We start from the raw sequence: 20,767 nt of genomic DNA, 5'->3' as shown, positions 1-20,767 counted from the left end.
TCTCAGTTCTCTCTCATCATGCCCAATGCTCATCATCCATTTCCCTGGCTCCTTCTCAACCACAACATCCTCTGCTTCATTGGATGCTTTTGGGGGTAGTTCGCCGCTTAGAGACTATGCCCCCATCAACCTTGGTCTCCGTCCCTACTGTATCTAATATATTGAAAGCATATGCTCACACACTAGCTTTAAACTAAGGCATGATATTTCATATTAGTATTCTTAAACGGGGTTTTGACTTAGACCCATTCATAGTTAATTCTCTGGTTCGCATCTATGTCAAGGGTGGTAACATACCTTGTGCATCCACGTTGGTCATAAAGGAGGTGTATTTGACCATGTGCCTTTTTGCTCGTGTATTTTTTGAAGGTTGAGATTCCAAAGAAGAGAAAAGCAACAACATCAATGCCCATACCTAAAAAGAAGAAAGGTTCTACATTGGATCATTATCTGGGACATGTCAAGAACCGAGGAAAGTTAGAATGTTGAAAAAAACCCTGCATTGATGCGGATTAATCCCTTTGTTGGTAGAAGAGGAAACAAGTATAATTCCTCAAGTGGTTGTGAAGCAATAAATAAATTATTTTTTGTAGAGTTTCACTAGCAACCAAGGTGTTGCTATCCCTTTGGTGCCATTATGCAGATGCATTATAAATCCACGTGTAAGGGATCTTCGCTTGTGATTTTTCAAAATTGAAGAGAGTTTTGGCACATGAGGGTTACAAGCCATACAAAGGGGTGTTCATTCTTTCTCTGGTATTACGTGATGGTAGTTGAAAGGATGTCACGGATGATAGTGTGAAGTCATGGGACAAGCATTGGCAAGGCATCAATGTAGAATTTGAGGAGGAGTTGAAAATGAGGCAAGAGAGGTCTATGCTTCAAGGTAAAATGTTCTACATGTGGGAAGGTAATCATAGAATTGCTTCATCTATGGAGTTTATAGAAGAAGAGTTCAAGAATAATAGACCCAAACATCCTCATGTTCAAGAATAATAGAGCCAAACATCCTCGTGTTTGAGTGGATTTTATTGTACTTAGTAAAGACGAAGAGTTGTTTTGATGGCATCTCTTCAACTCTTAAACATGTGAGTTTTTGGCCTTTTGCAAATGCTTTGAACTTGTGTAAACCTTTTTTCGGTATCTTTCTAATAATTTCCCTTCTTATGTGGTAATGCTTCCTCTATGGGATATGTCTTTCAGTTTTGGTTTTTGGAGCATGAATGAAGAGGCCATTGTGACCACAAACTTAAAGGATTACCTGTATCACACTATGACTGTTTGCTCATGTGATGAGGGGCTCCTCATGTGTAACTTTAGTGAATAAGAAAAGAAGCAGGGTGAGACACAAAGAGAGAATGAGGAAAAGTTAGTCATTGTGGTAAGTTGGTTTAAGTAGCTTGCAATTTTCTTCTCGCATAAATGATGAAATGGATTCTCATTGGCATATTCGGTATGTGCATAGGGTAAATGGGATGTTGATCTTGATGCTCTTATCAAGAAAATACCTCAAGGACTTCCAAAGGAAGAGTATGATGAGGACAAGTTGTTAAGGCAAAGAAGACAAACACAAGGTCTTACACTCAAAAGATTACAAGGGTATGTGGATTGGGTTTTCTATTGAGATCTTGTTATGGTTCAATAAGTTAAAATTAAAAGGTATGCTTAAGGTAATCAAGCTTTGATTCAACTGATTATATCGAACATATTTTGAAGTTAGCTCTTATCTGTGGGTGAACCCTTGAAACAGGGATGATTGGTTTGAGGTGCTTTAGGGTCTACCATTTAAAAACATAGAGTTTAGGATTACCATAGAGAAACTCTACTCCATTTCATCAGTGGGCATCATTAAAAGGGTTAAAAATTGGTTGCTTATTCTCCTTAGGATGGATGAGAACATGAGACAATATTTTGGGATGCCAATGGGTGATCATGTGTTCATTCCTTACATTGCGAAAGAGGTTTGAATGGATCAATTATAGGAGTCAAATTGTTCACTCTCACAAGTTACTAACTTAAAGGTGTCCCCACAGACATTGTTATTGTGCTACCAGAAGAGCCCTTACTTGATAGTTGCTACTGTGACATAGTAGCGCAGTATAGAGAGGTCTTATTACATGCATTTAAGACTAGATGAATGTGGTCACTCCCATGGCTAATCATGTGGTCTTATTTCATGCATTTGAGACACAAATGAATGTGGTCACTCCCGTGGTTAATCATGTGCACATGAAAAATTCAGCTAGACGCTTGGTGTATAGCTGCATTTCTAACATGACTTTGCTATCAATGGAGAATATTTTTTTCCAATACTCTACAATATTGTGTAGACATCATTTATCTTTTCTATTATTTCATTTAAATTTTATACTCATTTTGGTGTGCATATTCTCAATGCATCTTATTGACAATAAAAATAATATAAAAATACCTATGTTTTGTAAGACATGGATAAACCATGAGCCTCCCCAATTTTGTATGTACACTTTGCCTACTTTTAGAGACAACGGTAAGCCAGATAGGACTTTTTTGTTGACTAATTATAAAAGGGGAATTTTGCCTGTGGTGGTTAGACATGAAAAAGGATCATGTGTTGACGAGGAGAAGGTGGCATATTTGAAATATTTGAAGGGGGAATATATGTTAGATTCCAGTTCATCGGGGGAGTTGGATGTCAAAAAAAACATTTGAGGAGGAGATTCACGCAATGAAAGAGAAGGAATATAGGGGGCTTAAAGAAGCAGTGAACAAGGCAGGTCAACCTTCCAAGCATTTTGCAGGTATGATTGAATAGCTTATGGAAATCCACAACTTAATTGCATATGGTTGGGTCTTTGTGGGATGTTCCTTGTCCAATTTAATCAATAGTGTATCTTTTATTGGTGCTACTTTATGAATAGGCAAATATGAGGAAACACTTATTGTTCTAAAAACAAGGAATCAACCACATTCCAACCTCTTTCTACATTCACAAGCATGAAAAGTGTTGGCGTTGTACCAGTTGTATTTGCACTTTCTCTGTTGGGTGCTTTTGTCGTTAGCACTCTTTTGTTCATTAATCAATCGTGTTTGTTCCATCCGGGCATCCTATATTCAAAGAGTATAAAATTTTGGCCATATGACTATACTGCTCTTGGTATAACTCTTAGCCAAAAATTATAAGGATGGTTTTTAAATTATGCGTTGCTTTTACTTGGATGATTAAGGGAATGGACCTAGCTAAGGGCTTCAAAGAAAAGTTCCTAAAGTGTGAATCTAACTATAATCAATCTTCCTATAGGTTGTTTGATAGATTTTATGATGCATATTTGAGATACAAATGTCATTAACAATATGCTTAGCCTTACTTGTTGTTTTGTAGGAATTTCTGTTGTTGGGTTAGAGTACATTCCACAATAGAATGGACTTACTGAGGATCATGTTAAGTTTTCCTTGGTGGTAGCATCATCTATCATAGATGACATGGAGTGGGTGCTTGTGTTGATGTCTCAATCTATAGCGACTATGGGGTAGAGCGCCTCACACATTGCATTATGAATAAGACTATGCATAGAGTCTTATGCATAAGACTATATGCACAAACTCTATACATAAGACTCTACGAGTACACTCTATGTGCAACCTTACACATAAGAGTATGCATAGACTCTATGTATAAGAATTTATGCATAAGACTATGCATAGACTCTATACATAGTATTATGCATAATATTATGCAAAACAATAGTCTTTTCTTACTTATAATGATCTTTGCTTAGTGTGTCATCCATAGAGAGACCATGAAAAAAAAACCTATGCATAGACTCTATGCATAATACTACCACATATAATCTTATGCATAATACTCTTTACATGCATAGAGATCAGGAGGGATGCATAGATACCATGATTAAAAAAAACCTACGCATAATGTTGGAAATAATCCAAACATAAAGCCGAGATTAAAGCCCAAGGTTCAAACGTTATTATCCATGTAACTTCAGCATTGTAAAAGGCATAAGACTCTAGCCGAAGAGGTGAAAAGAGGGCACCCTCCTCTGTAGAGAATCAAGGTGAAAAGAGGGCACCCTCCTCTGTAGAGAATCAAGGAGAAAAATGAGGGCAGTGCCCACCTACATTCACTCCACCTCTCCTAAAATCACTCCACCTCTCCACATTCCTCTCCATATCTCCTAAAATCAAGCCACCTCTCCTATATTCAAGGATGTACTCTTGGCCTATAAAAAGGCACCTTTGGGAATGAGAAATCAGCTCATGTGTTTTGATTCATACCCTCTTCATGCTTGTGTGATTAGCTTAATCTCATCTTAATCATCCACTAGTAATGGCATACATATGCTTTGATCCACCATAAATACATCATTATTTCCATTTTCTTTCATGGGATCAAAGCTCCACATCCATGCCCAGCATGTCTTAGCCCATCATCAAGTATTTTATTCACCTCATTAGCCCATAATCAGAATTATAACCACTAATCTTCTCTCTTCTCCATAGCCAAGCTGCACCCCCAGATGAAGAAAGCATCCATGCTCCTAAACCCCTTCACCATTCATCAAACACTTTGAGGGCGCTCATCATCACATCAGGGCGATCTCCATCGCCAGCTCTAACGGGGTCTACATCGTGCGTAGGCCGACGTATTCTGTGTTTCCTCCAAATCAAGTCAGAATCTCGTTAATACACGCTACTCCAACCAAATCAGAGCTCAAGAGAACATTCCCATGGGTTTTCCAATGCTGCGAACACCCCTGTGTGGTCAAAATCACGTAGAATCGTCACCAGAACCAGTTTCAGCTCTGTGTTACTCAAAGAAAGTAGTTTTGGTAATATTAAGATTAAGCACTAATTATTATTACTAATCTTGAGTTTATGGTGCTTAAGTAATGCTAACCCACTAATAAATCTTGCCCTAGCTCCACATTGAAAAAATCCTTAGGTATCATTGAGATTTTGGTGCACAAAGTTACATCATTTTCACATGCTCATTTTTTAGTGTTTTAGGGTTTTGAACTTCATTGTTCTTGCCTGATCTCATTAAGGGGAGATTTAAGGAGTAATAAGCTCATGCTTTAGTATGATGTGCCAACCCATTGCATATCATCATCATCATGTATATCACTACATGCTTACACTTCATGCAAGTGAGCTAGACACTACCATTGCTTTCATGCAATCAGTAAGACCTCTCACATCTCTCATGGCACTCTTCATTGATGAAAATGTACTTCATTCATCATGATTATTGAGGCAACCATTGGCCTTCAAGTTCCATCTTGGAAGCAATGGATTTGGGCTCTCAATAGCCTTCATGTTTGTCATGGAAATATTGATCATTGTGAGATCCCTGTCCCCACCGCGCAACAAATTCAGGGGTGCTAACAGTGGATGTAGCACTTCTTACGCGGGGCAGGGTCCCACACTCAGGGCCTCGCCCACGGATATCCGGACAAGAGACTAATACATCGGTTCTTCCAAAACCGAACCCAGAAAAACTTTCTGGGTTCGGTTCTTCTAAAACCGAACCCAGAAAAACTTTCCTTGCCTGGAAAGCACAGGCGATTCCTCCAGGATAACTTTTCCCTACTAATGTAGTCAAAAGCCTTAACTAACTGAACTGATCTGACCGAACCCGTAAGTCCCATAGTCAAATCAGGGAAAAGATTGCACTTAGATCATGGAGACCAACACTTTTTTCCTCATTAAGAGGCAGAGCCGTTGATTCTTTTCCATAGAACAATTTTTGTCCAGGATTTACTTCATCTATCATACCATAACAGAATTGAGTCTCAATTTAGGGATCCATCAGTCCAGCCTAACCCCATCCAGTCCCGTGGGTTAGCCAACCACCCAACCACTGTAGTGATGGGATCCAATTAAGAATTTGGTTAGGTTTTATCCCAGGTACCAGGGAAAAGAGTTCCCAGGCCCCCTAGCTGGATATTCATGCAAACTTAAAACTAGTCACACCACTTACACACCCAATATGAAATTGCCTTTTTCATAGAATCAGCTATCTTTAAAAAAACAATCATTTAATGAAACCATTGTGTCACTGATCATAATCCTCAAAATCTCTGGTTGAATCCTTATTTTCAATCATTCCTTCATCGGTGTATCTATGGCATCATTGGCAACCAGAACGCTCACCACCTATCCACTCAGGGGCCTTTTCGATAGCTCCTAGCTCATAGTAACCGGTAATTTATTCACAGATCAAAAATGGAATCTCCGTGAAGATCAGCAAGATCAACCAACGGATCCATATAAAAGAGCCATGGACTCATCCGTTGAGGACCAGCAAGGTCAATCAACCAGATCCATGTCTAAATTTAGAAAACAACTCGTACTCCTTGTTCCAATACCTTCCACGATGCACGCGTGGGTATTGTCGGCGACCCAGAGCCCGAGCACCGTATGGTCAGCACCCTCTAGGATCCTTCGTAGGTGACCTAGCGCTTCACTCATAGGCCGCTTCCTTGGTCCCTCATCCACCGTGCTGGAAGCTTACCATTTTAATCGAATCGAGGCTGGTCAAGACCTCGGCCAACCTTGTTACATGAGACGTCCTCCATTGACTCTCCGTCAGCTGTTGTAACTTTATCAGATTAGGTCTCCATGACCTCATTCACAAGATAGTCAAAATTCTTCTCCAGCATTCTTGACATAAGACAATCATTTAAAAACAGTTCAAAAATATAGTTTCTATAACGAACTCTCATCTTTCCACATTGCTCCACATCAACCCACATTATTTAATTCCACAACCATTTCATAATTATTCCTATTCTCATCCAATCATATCATTTTTCATCTCAATCACATCTTTCCTCAATTTATCCTCATCAGATCTCATCCACTCACATCTACCCATATCCACATCTCATCACATCTCATCCATTTCAGACCACATCACATTCACTCACATCTCATCCACTCAGACCACATCAAATTCACTCACATCACATCTCATTCATTTTACCTCATATCTCATTCATTCACATCTATCCCGATTCACATCCCATCACATTGCATTCATTCATATCCATCATATTCACATTCATTCATATTCATCACATTCACATCCATTCATATTCATCACATTCACATTCATTCACATTCACATATTCATCACATTCACATTCATTCACATCACATTCATTCAAATCCATCACATTCACATCCATTCATATTCATCACATTCACATTCATTCAAATCCATCATATTCACATTCATTCATATTCATCACATTCACATCCATTCATATCCATCATATTCACATGCATTCAAATCCATCACATTCACATCCATTCATATCCATCACATTCACATTCATTCAAATCCATCACATTCACATTCATTCATATCCATCATATTCACATTCATTCATATTCATCACATTCACATCCATTCATATCCATCATATTCACATTCATTCAAATCCATCACATTCACATTCATTCACATCACATTCACATCCACATATATTTATGACACATCACATCTCTTTCCATCACATCACATTCTTTCACATACACATCTATATACATTCTTTCACATACTCATTCACATCAATTCTTTCACATATACATTCACATCCATTATTATCACATACATTCACTCACATCCCATATCATTCATTTACGTTCTGATTCACATGACATGACATCTCATCCATTTTTACGTTCTGATTCACATGACATGACATCTCATCCATTCATTCACATTTATCTCATTCACATCACATCTATTCACCTCACATCTCATCACCTCTATTCACATCACATCTATCCCTCCATTCATTCCCATCTATCTGATTTGCATCACATCTATTTACCTCTCATTCTCATCACCTCTATTCATATCGTATCCATCCATCCATTCATTCCCATCTATTTGATTCGCATCACATCTCATCACATCTATTTATCTCAAATTCTCATCACCTCTATTCACATCACATCTATCCATTCATTCCCATCTATCTAATTCACATCACATCTATTCACCTCACATTCTCATCACCTCTATTCACATCACATCCATCCATCCATTCATTCCCATCTATATGATTCGCATCACATCTCATCACATCTATTCACTTCACATTCTCATCACCTCTATTCACATCACATCCATCCATCCATTCATTCCCATCTATATGATTCGCATCACATCTCATCACATCTATTCATTTCACATTCTCATCATTTCTATTCACATCACATCCATTCATCCATTAATCTATTAGATTCACATCTTATCTCATTACATCTATTCACGTCACATTCTCATCACCTCTATTCACATCACATCCATCCATCCATTCATTTCCATCTATCTGATTTGCATCACATCTATTCACCTCACATTCTCATCATTTATATTCACATCACATCCATCCATCCATTCATCTATCTGATTCACATCTTATCTCATCACATCTATTCACCTCACATTCTCATCACTTCTATTCACATTATATCCATCCATCCATTCACATCTATCTGAATCATATCTTATCTCATCATATCTATTCATCTCATATTCTCATTACTTCCATTCACATCACATCCATACATCTAATCATCTATCTGATTCACATCTTATCTTATCACATCTATTTACCTCATATTCTCATCACTTCTATTCACATCACATCCATCCATCCAATCATCTATCTGATTCACATCTTATCTCAACACATCAATTCACCTCACATTCTCATCACTTCTATTCATAGAATTTAAACATAGAATTTAAGAGAATTCTAATTTTTTATATAAAGATTCTTTACACATCTATTTATGCATAACTCAAATTTAAGGAAAATAACACTTTTGAAATAAAAATAAATCCTTTACGTATCTTTCTATGCATAAATTCAATTTTAATGAGAATGACACTTTTGAAATAAAAATAAATCCTTTATGCATCTTTCTATGCATAACTTCAATTTTAATGAGAATAACACTTTTTGAAATAAAAATAAATCCTTTACGCATCTTTCTATGCATAAATTTCATTTTAATGAGAATGAAACTTTTGAAATAAAAATAAATCCTTTACGCATCTTGCTATGCATAAATTTTATTTTAATGAGAATGACACTTTTCAAATAAAAATAAATCTTTTATGCATCTTTCTATGCATAAATTTAATTTTAATGAGAATGACACTTTTGAAATAAATCTTTTAGAATGCACAAACGGAGGAGATTACTCTTTTAGAATAATCTAATAATAAACTTTAGTTCCATAAAATTTAAGAAAAACTTACCATAACCTTCTTTATATGGCTGACCATTTCTCAATTTTTACATTCTAACATCAATTTAAAATTAATCCCAATTTGAAGTAAAGTACTCTAATCTACTCAATTTTCACTTTCTAAAGAGTAAACAATAAGAAAAGTTTAAATCAATTTATTTGTTACTCATTTTAGGATAAAGAAAGGCTGAATTCTTAATGAAGAGAAGAGGGTGGCCTTTTCATCAACGCATAACATTAGAATTTAAAAAAAGTAAAATTTTTAACATATAAGGAGTTTTTGTGAGCTTTCCTTTGGGGGCTTGAGGGATTGAGGATTCTACTCTTGTTTGGATCAAGAGTGGCCACCACCAATTCTTTATAGAGGATTTAGTCAAAAACATTTAAATTATCAAGTGAATTCAATGTTTTTGGCTCTGGGGAGGAGTAGAGTAACAGCGCATAAATACTATTAACCTTTTTACAAAGGGGAAAAAAATGAGCCTCTAACAAAGCAAACTGATTCTAGAATTTTTCAGATCAGTTTGGTCAATTTTTGACCATTTTTAGGTTAGTTTAGCTTACTTTTTGGATCTAGTTGAAACAAGAGAGAGGAGATAAAACATCTCATTATTTATGAGTTAAAACCTCCACACATGTGAAATAGGTGTCTTCTTCATAAGGAAAATTTTCCATACTGAGGTGTCAAAAATGCATCATTTCTTCTAAATATCTCTTCTTTTTTTAACTAATAAACCTTGTTCTTAGTCAACTCTTCATCTTATGTGAGTATTTACTCATTTTTGAGAGATTTTCTTTGATTCTTCAATTTATCTCCTCCCTATATTTGGATTAATCTTATTGGTCCATAGGAACCTTAATTGGAGCATAATTCAAAAATTTCTGAAAATCTGGACCCTTAGGCTAAGGTCCTTTTTAACCATTTTCAATTATTTTCAATTGCATATTTGAAAGTTCTTTTTGAATTTCTGTTTCAGGGGAAACCATTTTAGACACTAGGAGGATTTTTATATCAAAAAATGTCTCAATTTTGAATTATCTCTCTCTAGATATTTTCTCTCTCTAGACCAAAACAGGGTAAAACAGGATCTTTCTTTTATTTCAGAGAGGGGAATAATTATAAGATCAGAAGGGGAGGTTCTTACACCTGCAGACCTCAAAAGCTGGAGGGAGGAATCTTACATCCTACCCCACTTAAAAACGCGAGATGTCCTCATCTCGCAAAATTAGAGGACAACTCTTTTCTTTAAGATCCAACTGATTTTGGGGTTCCTTATAGTCTGGTAAACCCAACAAAAAACTTGGGATAAAGATCCCTTATATAGAACTCATCATCAGATAACGATTCACTCAGATTATATTATTCAAATCCTCACAAGAATGGTCCATTAGCTCGAAATTTTCATCTGAACTTTCATCCATGAGAATTTTCAATTATACAGATTTTTAATTTGACATCCCTTAACTTGATTCACTGGTTAAAGTGTTAAGAGCAGCAATCTGTCAGCACAATCCAATAATCTCATAGTGATTTGTTGAAGTCATTAACATCATTCTAGTTATGAACATCATCATAGGGACTCGTCCCATTCATCCTCATTGTGGTTTTGACCAAAATTCATGAATCATCATTTTTCAATTAGAATCAAAATCAACTCATCAGTTCTTAACCAGAACTTAAAAATCATATCAACCACATTCGAATTCATCATCTGGATAGCATTTATGCCTATAATTTCAAGTCTTAGATTTACTCGTAAAGAGCTACAGTTATACCCTCGGTATATATGGGTAGTCACGGTCCTTAGAACTATAAGGTAAATACCATCATGTCTAGCTCTCAAGCAAGTCAGGGATTCCATGCAATTGCGGTACTTCCATCTGAAGACCTAATTACTAAATTATGAATTCCAGTCAGAATATCAATTTGTATGAATTTTATCACACAATTACAACCTTTTACTACTTCTTCATAAATTTTGGACATTTTTGGCTTCTCGGTTGATCCACATTAGCCAATTTGCTCTAATACTAGCTGTGAGATCCCTGTTCCCACCGCGCAACGAATTGAGGGGTGCTAGCAGCGGAAGTAGCACTTCTTGCGCGGGGCAGGGTCCCACACTCGGGGCCTCGCCCCACGGATAACCGGACAAGAGACTAATTCATCGGTTCTTCCAAAACCAAACCCGAAAAAACCTCCCTTGCCCGAAAAGCACGGGCTATTCCTCCAGGATAACTTTTCTCTAACGTAGTCAAAAGCCTTAACTAACTGAACTGATCTGACCGAACCCGTAAAGTCCCATAGTCAGATCAGGGAAAAGATTGCACTTGGATCATAGAGACCAACGCCTTTGAAAGGCATAGTCGTTGATTCTTTTCCATAGAATAATCTTTGTCCGAGATTTACTTAATCTATTGTACCATAACAAAATTGAGTCTCAATTTAGGGATCCATCAGTCTAGCCTAACCCCATCCAATCCCGTGGGTTAGCCAACCGCCCACCATAACCACTGTAGTGATGGGATTTAATTAAGAATTTGGTTAGGTTTTGTCCCTCGAGTACAAGGGAAAAGAGTATGTGGATGTGGATGTATGAATGAGGATGGAAAAATTGATGTATGCATGTAGATGTAGATATGGATGTGAATGTGAATGTGGATGTGTATGTATGGATGTATATATGTGGATGTGGATATATAGATGTAGATACGGATGTGGATGTATGTATGTATGTGGATGTGGATGTATGAATGAGGATGAAAAATTGATGTATGCATGTAGATGTGGATGTATGGATGTGAATATGAATTTGGATGTGGATGTGGATGTATAGATGTAGATACGGATGTGGATGCATGTATGTATTTGGATGTGGATGTATGAATGAGGATGGAAAAATGGATATATGTATGTAGATGGGGTTGTATGGATGTGAATGTGAATGTGGATGTGGATGTGGATGTATGGATGTAGATACAGATGTGGATGTATGTATGTGAATGTGGATGTATGAATGAGGATGTGAAAATGGATGTATGCATGTAGATGTGGATGTATGGATGTAAATGTGGATGTGGATGTATGGATGTGGATATGGATGTGAATAATGTGGAAAGACGAGAAGTTTGATATAAAAACTGTATTTTGTGACTATTTGTAAATGACTGTTTTATGTCATGAATGCTGGGGAAGCATTTTGACCGTCTTATGGATTAAGGTCATGGAGACCTAACTGATAAAGTTACAACGGGTGACGGAGAGTCAATGGAGAACGTCTCGCGTAGCAAGGTCGACCGAGGTCTTGACCAGCCTCGATTTAAATGGTGAGCTTCCGGTACGGTGCATGAGGGACCAAGGAAGTGGCCTATGAGTGAAGCGCTAGGTCACCTGCGAGAAGGATCCTAGAGGGTGTTGACCATACGGTGCTCGGGCTCTGGGTCACCGAAGATACCCATGCGTGCGTCGTGAAAGATATTGGAACAAGGAGTAAGAGTTGTTTTCTGAAACTGGGCATGGATCTGGTTGATTGACCTTGCTGGTCCTCAACGGATGAGTCCATGGCTCTCTTATGGATCACTTGATTGATCTTGCTGATCTTCAACAAGGATTCCATCTTGATTTTTATATGTGAAAAATTTTGACGGGTATTATGAGCTAGGAACTATTGAAAAGGCCCCTGAGTGAACAAGTGGTGAGCGTTCTGGTTGCGAATGATGCCATAAGTACACCGATGAATGAATGATTGGAAATATGGATTCAACCAGAGAATTCGAGGATTCTCATCAGTGACATAATGGTTTCATTAAAGGATTGTTTTAAAGTTAGTTGATGCTGAGAAAAAGGCAATTTCATATTGGGTGTGTAAGTGGTGTGACTAGTTTTATGTTTGCATGAACTTCCGGCTAGGGGGCCTGGGAACTCTTTCCCTGGTACCCGGGACAAAACCTAACCATAAATTTAAAATTGGATCCCATCAATAGAGTGGTTGGGAGGTTGGCTAACCCACGGGACCGAATGGGGTTAGGGTGGACTGATGGATCCGTAAATCGAGACTCAATTTTTGTTATTACGATAGATGAAGAAAATCCCGGATAGTAATTGTTCTATGGATAGGAATCAACGGCTGTGCCTCTTGATGGGAAAAAAAGCGTTGATCCCAATGATCTAAGTGCAAGTTTCTTCCTTGATCTGACCGAGTATCTTTATAGGTGCAGTCGGATCAGTTTGTTCAGTAATGGTCTTGACTATGTTAGAGTAAAAAGTTATCCTCGTGGAATCGCGCGTGCTTTCCGGATAAAGGAAGTTTTTTCGTGTTCGATTTTGGAAAAACCGACGGATTAGTCTCTTGTCCGGATATCCGTGGACGAGGCCCTGAGTGTAAAAGCGTTGATCCCAATGATCCAAGTGCAAGTTTCTTCCTTGATCTGACCGAGTATCTTTATAGGTGCAGTCGGATCAGTTTGTTCAGTAATGGTCTTGACTATGTTAGAGTAAAAAGTTATCCTCGTGGAATCGCGCGTGCTTTCCGGATAAAGGAAGTTTTTTCGTGTTCGATTTTGGAAAAACCGACGGATTAGTCTCTTGTCCGGATATCCTTGGACGAGGCTCTGAGTGTGGGACTCTGCCCCGCGCAAGAAGTGCTACTTCTACTGCTAGTACCCCGAATCCGTTGCGCAGTGGGAACAGGGATCTCACAGTTTGGTATCAGAGAAAATTGGCTAAGATCAACTGAGAAGCCAAATATGTCAAAAATTTATCAAGAAGCACAACAAGATTGTAATTGTGTGATATAATTCATACAAATTGATATTCAATTTGAAAATTCGTAAATTAGTAATTAGGTCTTCAGATGGAAGTACCGCAATTGTATGGAACCCTGACTTGCTTGAGGCCTAGACATGATGGTATTTACCTTATAGTTCCAAGTATCATGACTACCCGTATATACCGAGGGTATAACTGCAGCTCTTTACTGGCAGTATATACGAGTAAATCTAAGACTTGAAATTTTGTTTGAGAACTGATGAATTGATTTGGATTCTGATTGAAAAATGATGATCCCTAAAAATTGGTTGAAATATAATAAGCTGAGCGAAACCACAATGAGGATGAATGGGACGAGTCCCTGTGATGATATTCATAACTAGAATGATGATAATGATTTCAGCAAATCACTATGAGATTAGTGGATTGTGCTATCAAATTGCTACTGTTAACACGTGACACGGTAGATCAAATTAAGGGATGACAAATTGAGAACTTGCTTGACTGAAATTCCCGTGGAGGAATGTTCAGAAGGAAATTTTTCGGTCTAATGGACCATTATCATGTTAAAGATATGAATGATATGATCTGAATGAATTGTTATTTATTGATGAGTTCTATATAAGGGATATTTATCCGAGTTTTCTATTGGGTTGACCAGAATATAAGGAACCCTAGAATAAATTGGATCTTAAGAAAAAGAGTTGTCCTCTACTTTGCGAGATGAGGATATCTCGCACTTTTTTAAGTGGGGTAGAATGTAAGATTCCTCCCCTAGCCTTTGAGGTATGCAGGAGTAAGAACCTCCCTTTTTGATCTTATAATTATTCCCTCTCTACTAAAATAAAAGAAAGATTCTATTTAAAAAAGGAAGACCCTTTCCCCAGAATACTTCTCAAGAGCCCCACCTGTTTCAAGGATTCAGAACGATGAGTTCAGAAGTGAGAACCGGTGTTTTGGATGCCAAGGTTTTGGTCATCAGTTAAAAGACTGCCCGACTCTTGCCACCATGACAAGGACACAGGGAAGTCAAGAACCCAAATTCAGAGACCAATTCCTTCATACCAATCTAATCAGGGTCCATCTCGGACAAGATTGCTTAACTCCATTAACTAGGTCCGATCCATTGATTAGGGTCGAGATGACTAGGCAAATGCTTGACATCATGGAGCAACAGATGCAAGCAATTCATAAAGATATAAAAGCTGCCCAGGATCGACAGAAACAGTATGCAGATAAGAAGAGGATAGTCAGAGAATTTAAAGAAGCAGATATGGTCTTCATTCGACTACGGTCCAAAAGAAGTTCTTTATCTCTTGGGAAGTATAAGAAGTTATCCCCCAGATATTGTGGGTCTTATCTAATTTCAAAGAAAGTAGGTGACTTAGCCTATGAGCTTCTTTTACCTCCTCATCTCAAAGTTCATAATGTATTTCATGTAAACCTTCTATAGAAATATGTGCCAAACCCAAATCATGGAAAGACGAAAAAACTTCAGTGGCAAGATACCCCGTTGGCTTCTAGGTTACGCTAGTTCCTTCTTTTATATAAGTCGTAACTCTTACTTGTCGCTCGCAGTAATCTTACTTTCATCGATCTCCTTTCTTTCTTAATCTCCTTCATGGCTTGGCAGCAAGACTTGGTTTTATCCATGATGATTTCTCACCTTCAAGACACAAGCGAGTCTGTGAAGAAGGACTTGGCCTTGAAAAGAAGGAATAGAACGTTGGCCAGAAGGAAAACCATTGACGAGAACAGTCATAGCCATATCTATCTGTGAGAAGACGTATAAGATAAAATCACAAAATCTGCACACCATAGACAAGGACGACTACAAGAGATAAGAGGCGTCAATAAGAAAAGAGTCCTCAAAATAGCCAGACGAGGGATGCAAGATTCATTGGTAGACGCTGGATGAAAAAGCTAGATTGGTCGCTTTGCTAAAAATAGCAAAATCCGAGACGTGGGACGCAAGATTCATTGGTAGACGCTTGACGAAAAAGCTAGATTTGGCGGTTTGCTAAAAACGCTTGACGAAGAAGCTAGATTTGGGTGGGTTGCTAAAAACGCTTGACGAAGACGAAACCTGTGTGCTCACAAAGACACTTGATGAAGACGAAACCTGTGTGCTCACACAAAGAACCTGTTTTGCTGTTTTACAGATGCAGTTTGCCTGAATTGTCATAACTTTTGACTCACAACTCCGTTTGACAAACTTTTTTGATAGGTTTTGGTTTTAAGGACGCGATTAAGAAACAACTCTAATTACAACAAGTTAAGCTATAAAATCATGTAGACAACACATAATCAAAGAACAATCTTGTAAGACATGAAATTATAATCATGAATTTAACAAGAAGACATAGATGCTTCCCTCATAGATGCTCTGATACCATGTTGAAATGTAGAGAGAAAGAGACGAGACAAGAGACACATCATGTACGCTCCCAAAGACTGATTCATATTGAGGACAAGATACATATATATAGGTGAGACCAAGTTAGGTAGAGTGAGCCATATATAGAGCTCCAACACTTCTATCTTGCTGTAAATGTTCCAAGAGTGAATAAAGTTGAAATCTTTGTTCTTGTCTTGAGTCTTGCTCTCTTTGAGGCTTTTCTTGGTGGTTAATCTTAATTAAATTTTCTCTTAGTCTCATATTCGTGCATCTTGCAAAATTACTCCCAATTTGTGAGATGAGGACATCTCACGTTTTTCAAGTGGGAGAGAATGTAAGATTCCTCCCCAGCCTCTCAAGATGTCCAGCATCTTCCCCTGTAATCAATTTCCTCTTCAGAAATATAAAAGATCTTATCTCTGCCAGTTTTTGCATAGAGAGAGAAAAAATATTCTAGAGAGAGAGAATATTCAAATTTTTAATATTTTTGGTTAGAGAAATATCTCATCTTATTAAAATGAATTCCCCTGAAACAGAAATTTAAAAAGAACTTTCCAATGTGCAATTGGAATTAATTGGAAATGGGTATAAAGTACCTTAGCCTAAGGGTCTAGATTTTCAGAAATTTTTGGATTATGGTCCAATTAAGGTTCCTATGGGCCAATAAGATCAATCCATGTGTGGGGAGGAGATAAATCCAATTTTGTAAAAGAAGATAACCAAAAATGAGTAAATGCTCACATAAGATGACGAGTTGACTGTGTACAAGGTTTATTAGTAAGAAACTATGAGTGATATTAAAAATATGAGATATTTTGGGTATAATGATTCCATTTTGACACATATGTAAGGAAGGGGAGTCCCTTCAATGCTCACATAAGATGAAGAGTTGATTATGTACAAGGTTTATTAGTAAGAAACTATGTGCAATATTAAAAATATGAGATAGTTTGGGAATAATGATTCCATTTTGACACATATGTAAGGAAGGGGAGGCCCTTCAATGAGGCACCTACTTCACATGCTTGAATGAGTTTTAAACTCATAAATAAAGTGATATTTTATCTCTCCTCTCTCCTAATTCAAGTCTAGTTCCAAAAAGTTAGCTTAACTGACCTAAAAATAGTCAAAAATTGACCAAACTGATTTGAAAAATTCTAGAATCAGTTTGCTTGGTTAGGAGCTCAATTTTTTCTATAAATAGAAGCCTCCCCTTTGTTGAAAAACAATAGTGTTTAATGCATTGTTACTCCACCCAAGCCAAAAACTATGAATTTATTAATAATTCACTAGTTTTTGACATTTCCCTCTTCCAAAGATTGGGTTGCCACTCTTGTTCAAACAAGAGTTGAACCCTCAAACCATCAAGCCAAAGGAAAGCTTTCAAAGTCATTAGTAAGTTGGTGATTCTTCTTTTCACATATTTTATGGATTTTATAGCTTTAAATGGTTTTTATGCTTTATGTCTTCTCTAAAGACGTTATACCTCATTACAAAAAGGCATTTCCCTCTCTTTTCTATTAAAACCAACCATTCTCTATTCTAGGTGAATGGTTAATTGATTAATGTCAAGTTTTTATAATGATTATTTTATTATAAAAGTGTTACTTTTAGCATAATTAAATTTCATGCATAGAGGTATGCATAAAGGATGATTATTTTATTATAAAAGTGTTAACTTTTAGCATAATTGAATTTCATGCATAGAGGTATGCATAAAGGATGATTATTTTATTATAAAAGTGTTACTTTTAGCATAATTCAATTTCATGCATAGAGGTATGCATAAAAGATGATTATTTTATTATAAAAGTGTTACTTTTAGCATAATTGAATTTCATGCATAGAGGTATGCATAAAGGATGAATATTTTATTGTAAAAGTGTTAGCATAATTAAATTTCATGCATAGAGGTATGCATAAAAGATGAATATTTTATTGTAAAAGTGTTACTTTTAGCATAATTGAATTTCATGCATAGAGGTATGCATAAAGGATGATTATTTTATTATAAAAGTGTTACTTTTAGCATAATTGAATTTCATGCATAGAGGTATGCATAAAAGATGATTATTTTATTGTAAAAGTGTTACTTTTAGCATAATTGAATTTCATGCATAGAGGTATGCATAAAGGATGATTATTTTATTATAAAAGTGTTACTTTTAGCATAATTGAAGTTCATGCATAAAAGATGAATATTTTATTGTAAAAGTGTTACTTTTAGCATAAATGAATTTCATGCATAGAGGTATGCATAAAAGATGAATATTTTATTGTAAAAGTGTTACTTTTAGCATAATTGAATTTCATGCATAGAGGTATGCATAAAAGATGATTATTTTATTGTAAATGTGTTACTTTTAGCATAATTGAATTTCATGCATAGAGGTATGCATAAAAGATAATTATTTTATTATAAAAGTGTTGCTTTTAGCAAAATTGAATTTCATGCATAGAGGTATGCATAGAGGATGATTATTTTACTACAAAAGTGTTACTTTTAGCATAATTGAATTTCATGCATAGAGGTATGCATAAAAGATGAATATTTTATTGTCAAAGTGTTACTTTTAGCATATTTGAATTTCATGCATAGAGGTATGCATAAAAGATGATTATTTTAATAATAAAAGTGTTACTTTTAGCATAATTGAATTTCATGCATAGAGGTATGCATAAAAGATGATTATTTTATTATAAAAGTGTTACTTTTAGCATAATTGAAATTCATGCATAGAGGTATGCATAAAAAATGATTGTTTTATTTTAAAAATGTTACAAAAAAATATTATTTTATTAAAAAAATATTACTTTTATCATATTGAATTTCATGCATAGAGGTATGAAAAAAGAGGTGTATGAGATGTGATAAGATGTGTATAAAATGTGATAGGATATGATAAGAGGTGTATGAGATGTGATAGGATGTGCTAAGATGAGTTAGGATGTGATAAGATGTATATGGGATGAAGTTGATGGGATAAGATGTATATGGGTTGTGATAGGGTGAGAATGGATGTGATATAGATGTATGAATGTAGATATGGATGTGAATGTGAATGTGGATGTGTATGTATGGATGTATAGATGTGGATGTGGATGTATGGATGTAGATACGGACGTGGATGTATGTATGTATGTGGATGTGGATGTATGAATGAGGATGGAAAAATGGATGTATGCATGTAGATGTAGATATGGATGTGAATGTGAATGTGGATGTGTATGTATGCATGTATAGATGTGGATGTGGATGTATGGATGTAGATACGGATGTGGATGTATGTATGTATGTGGATGTGGATGTATGAATGAGGATGAAAAAATGGATGTATGCATGTAGATGTAGATGTATGGATGTGAATGTGAATGTGGATGTGGATATGGATGTATGGATGTAGATACGGATGTGGATGTATGTATGTATGTGGATGTGGATGTATGAATGAGGATGAAAAAGTGGATGTATGCATGTAGATGTGGATGTGAATGTGAATGTGGATGTGGATGTGGATGTATGGATATTGTAGATACGGATGTGGATGTATGTATGTGAATGTGGATGTATGAATGAGGATGTGAAAATGGATGTATGCATGTAGATGTGGATGTATGGATGTAAATGTGGATGTATGGATGTGGATATGGATGTATGTATGGATATGGATGTGAATAATGTGGAAAGACAAGAAGTTTGATATAGAAACTGTATTTTGTGACTGTTTATAAATGACTGTTTTATGTCAAGAGTGCTGTGGAAGCATTTTGACCGTCTTATGGATTAAGGTTATGGAGACCTAACTGATAAAGTTGCAACGACTGACAGAGAGTCAATGGAGGACGTCTCGCGTAGCAAGGTCGACCGAGGTCTTGACCAGCCTCGGTTCGATTTAAATGGTGAGCTTCCAGTACGGTGGATAAGGGACCAAGGAAACGGCCTATGAGTGAAGCGCTAGGTCACCTGTGAAGGATCCTAGAGGGTGCTGACCATACGATGCTCGGGCTCTAGGTCGCCGAAGATACCCATGCGTGCGTCGTGAAAGATATTGGAACAAGAAGTAAGAGTTGTTTTCTGAAACCGGGCATGGATCTGGTTGATTGACCTTGCTGGTCCTCAACGGATGAGTCCATGGCTCTCTTATGGATCACTTGATTGATCTTGCTGATCTTCAACGTCGACAAGGATTCCATCTTGATTTTTATATGTGAAAAATTTTGACGGGTATTATGAGCTAGGAACTATTGAAAAGGCCCCTGAGTGAACAGGTGGTGAGCATTCTGGTTGCCAATGATGCCATAAGTACACCGATGAATGAATGATTGGAAATATA

General features: G+C 36.7%; 1 long non-coding RNA gene across 1 annotated transcript; it reads left to right on the top strand.

Annotated features, from left to right (window-relative positions):
- The first annotated feature begins 533 nt into the window (after positions 1-533).
- On the top strand, positions 534-2,983 carry LOC147636089 (uncharacterized). Its single transcript, XR_015266390.1, has 3 exons — positions 534-1,381; positions 1,466-1,599; positions 1,751-2,983. It is a non-coding gene; the product is annotated as an uncharacterized LOC147636089 (long non-coding RNA).
- Positions 2,984-20,767: the final 17,784 nt, after the last annotated feature.

This window comes from Cibotium barometz, chromosome 8, assembly GCF_041138505.1.
Source record: "Cibotium barometz isolate CiBa-2024 chromosome 8, ASM4113850v1, whole genome shotgun sequence".
NCBI classification, from domain to species: Eukaryota; Viridiplantae; Streptophyta; class Polypodiopsida; order Cyatheales; family Cibotiaceae; genus Cibotium; species Cibotium barometz.
This window is presented reverse-complemented; position numbering and strand designations above follow the sequence as displayed.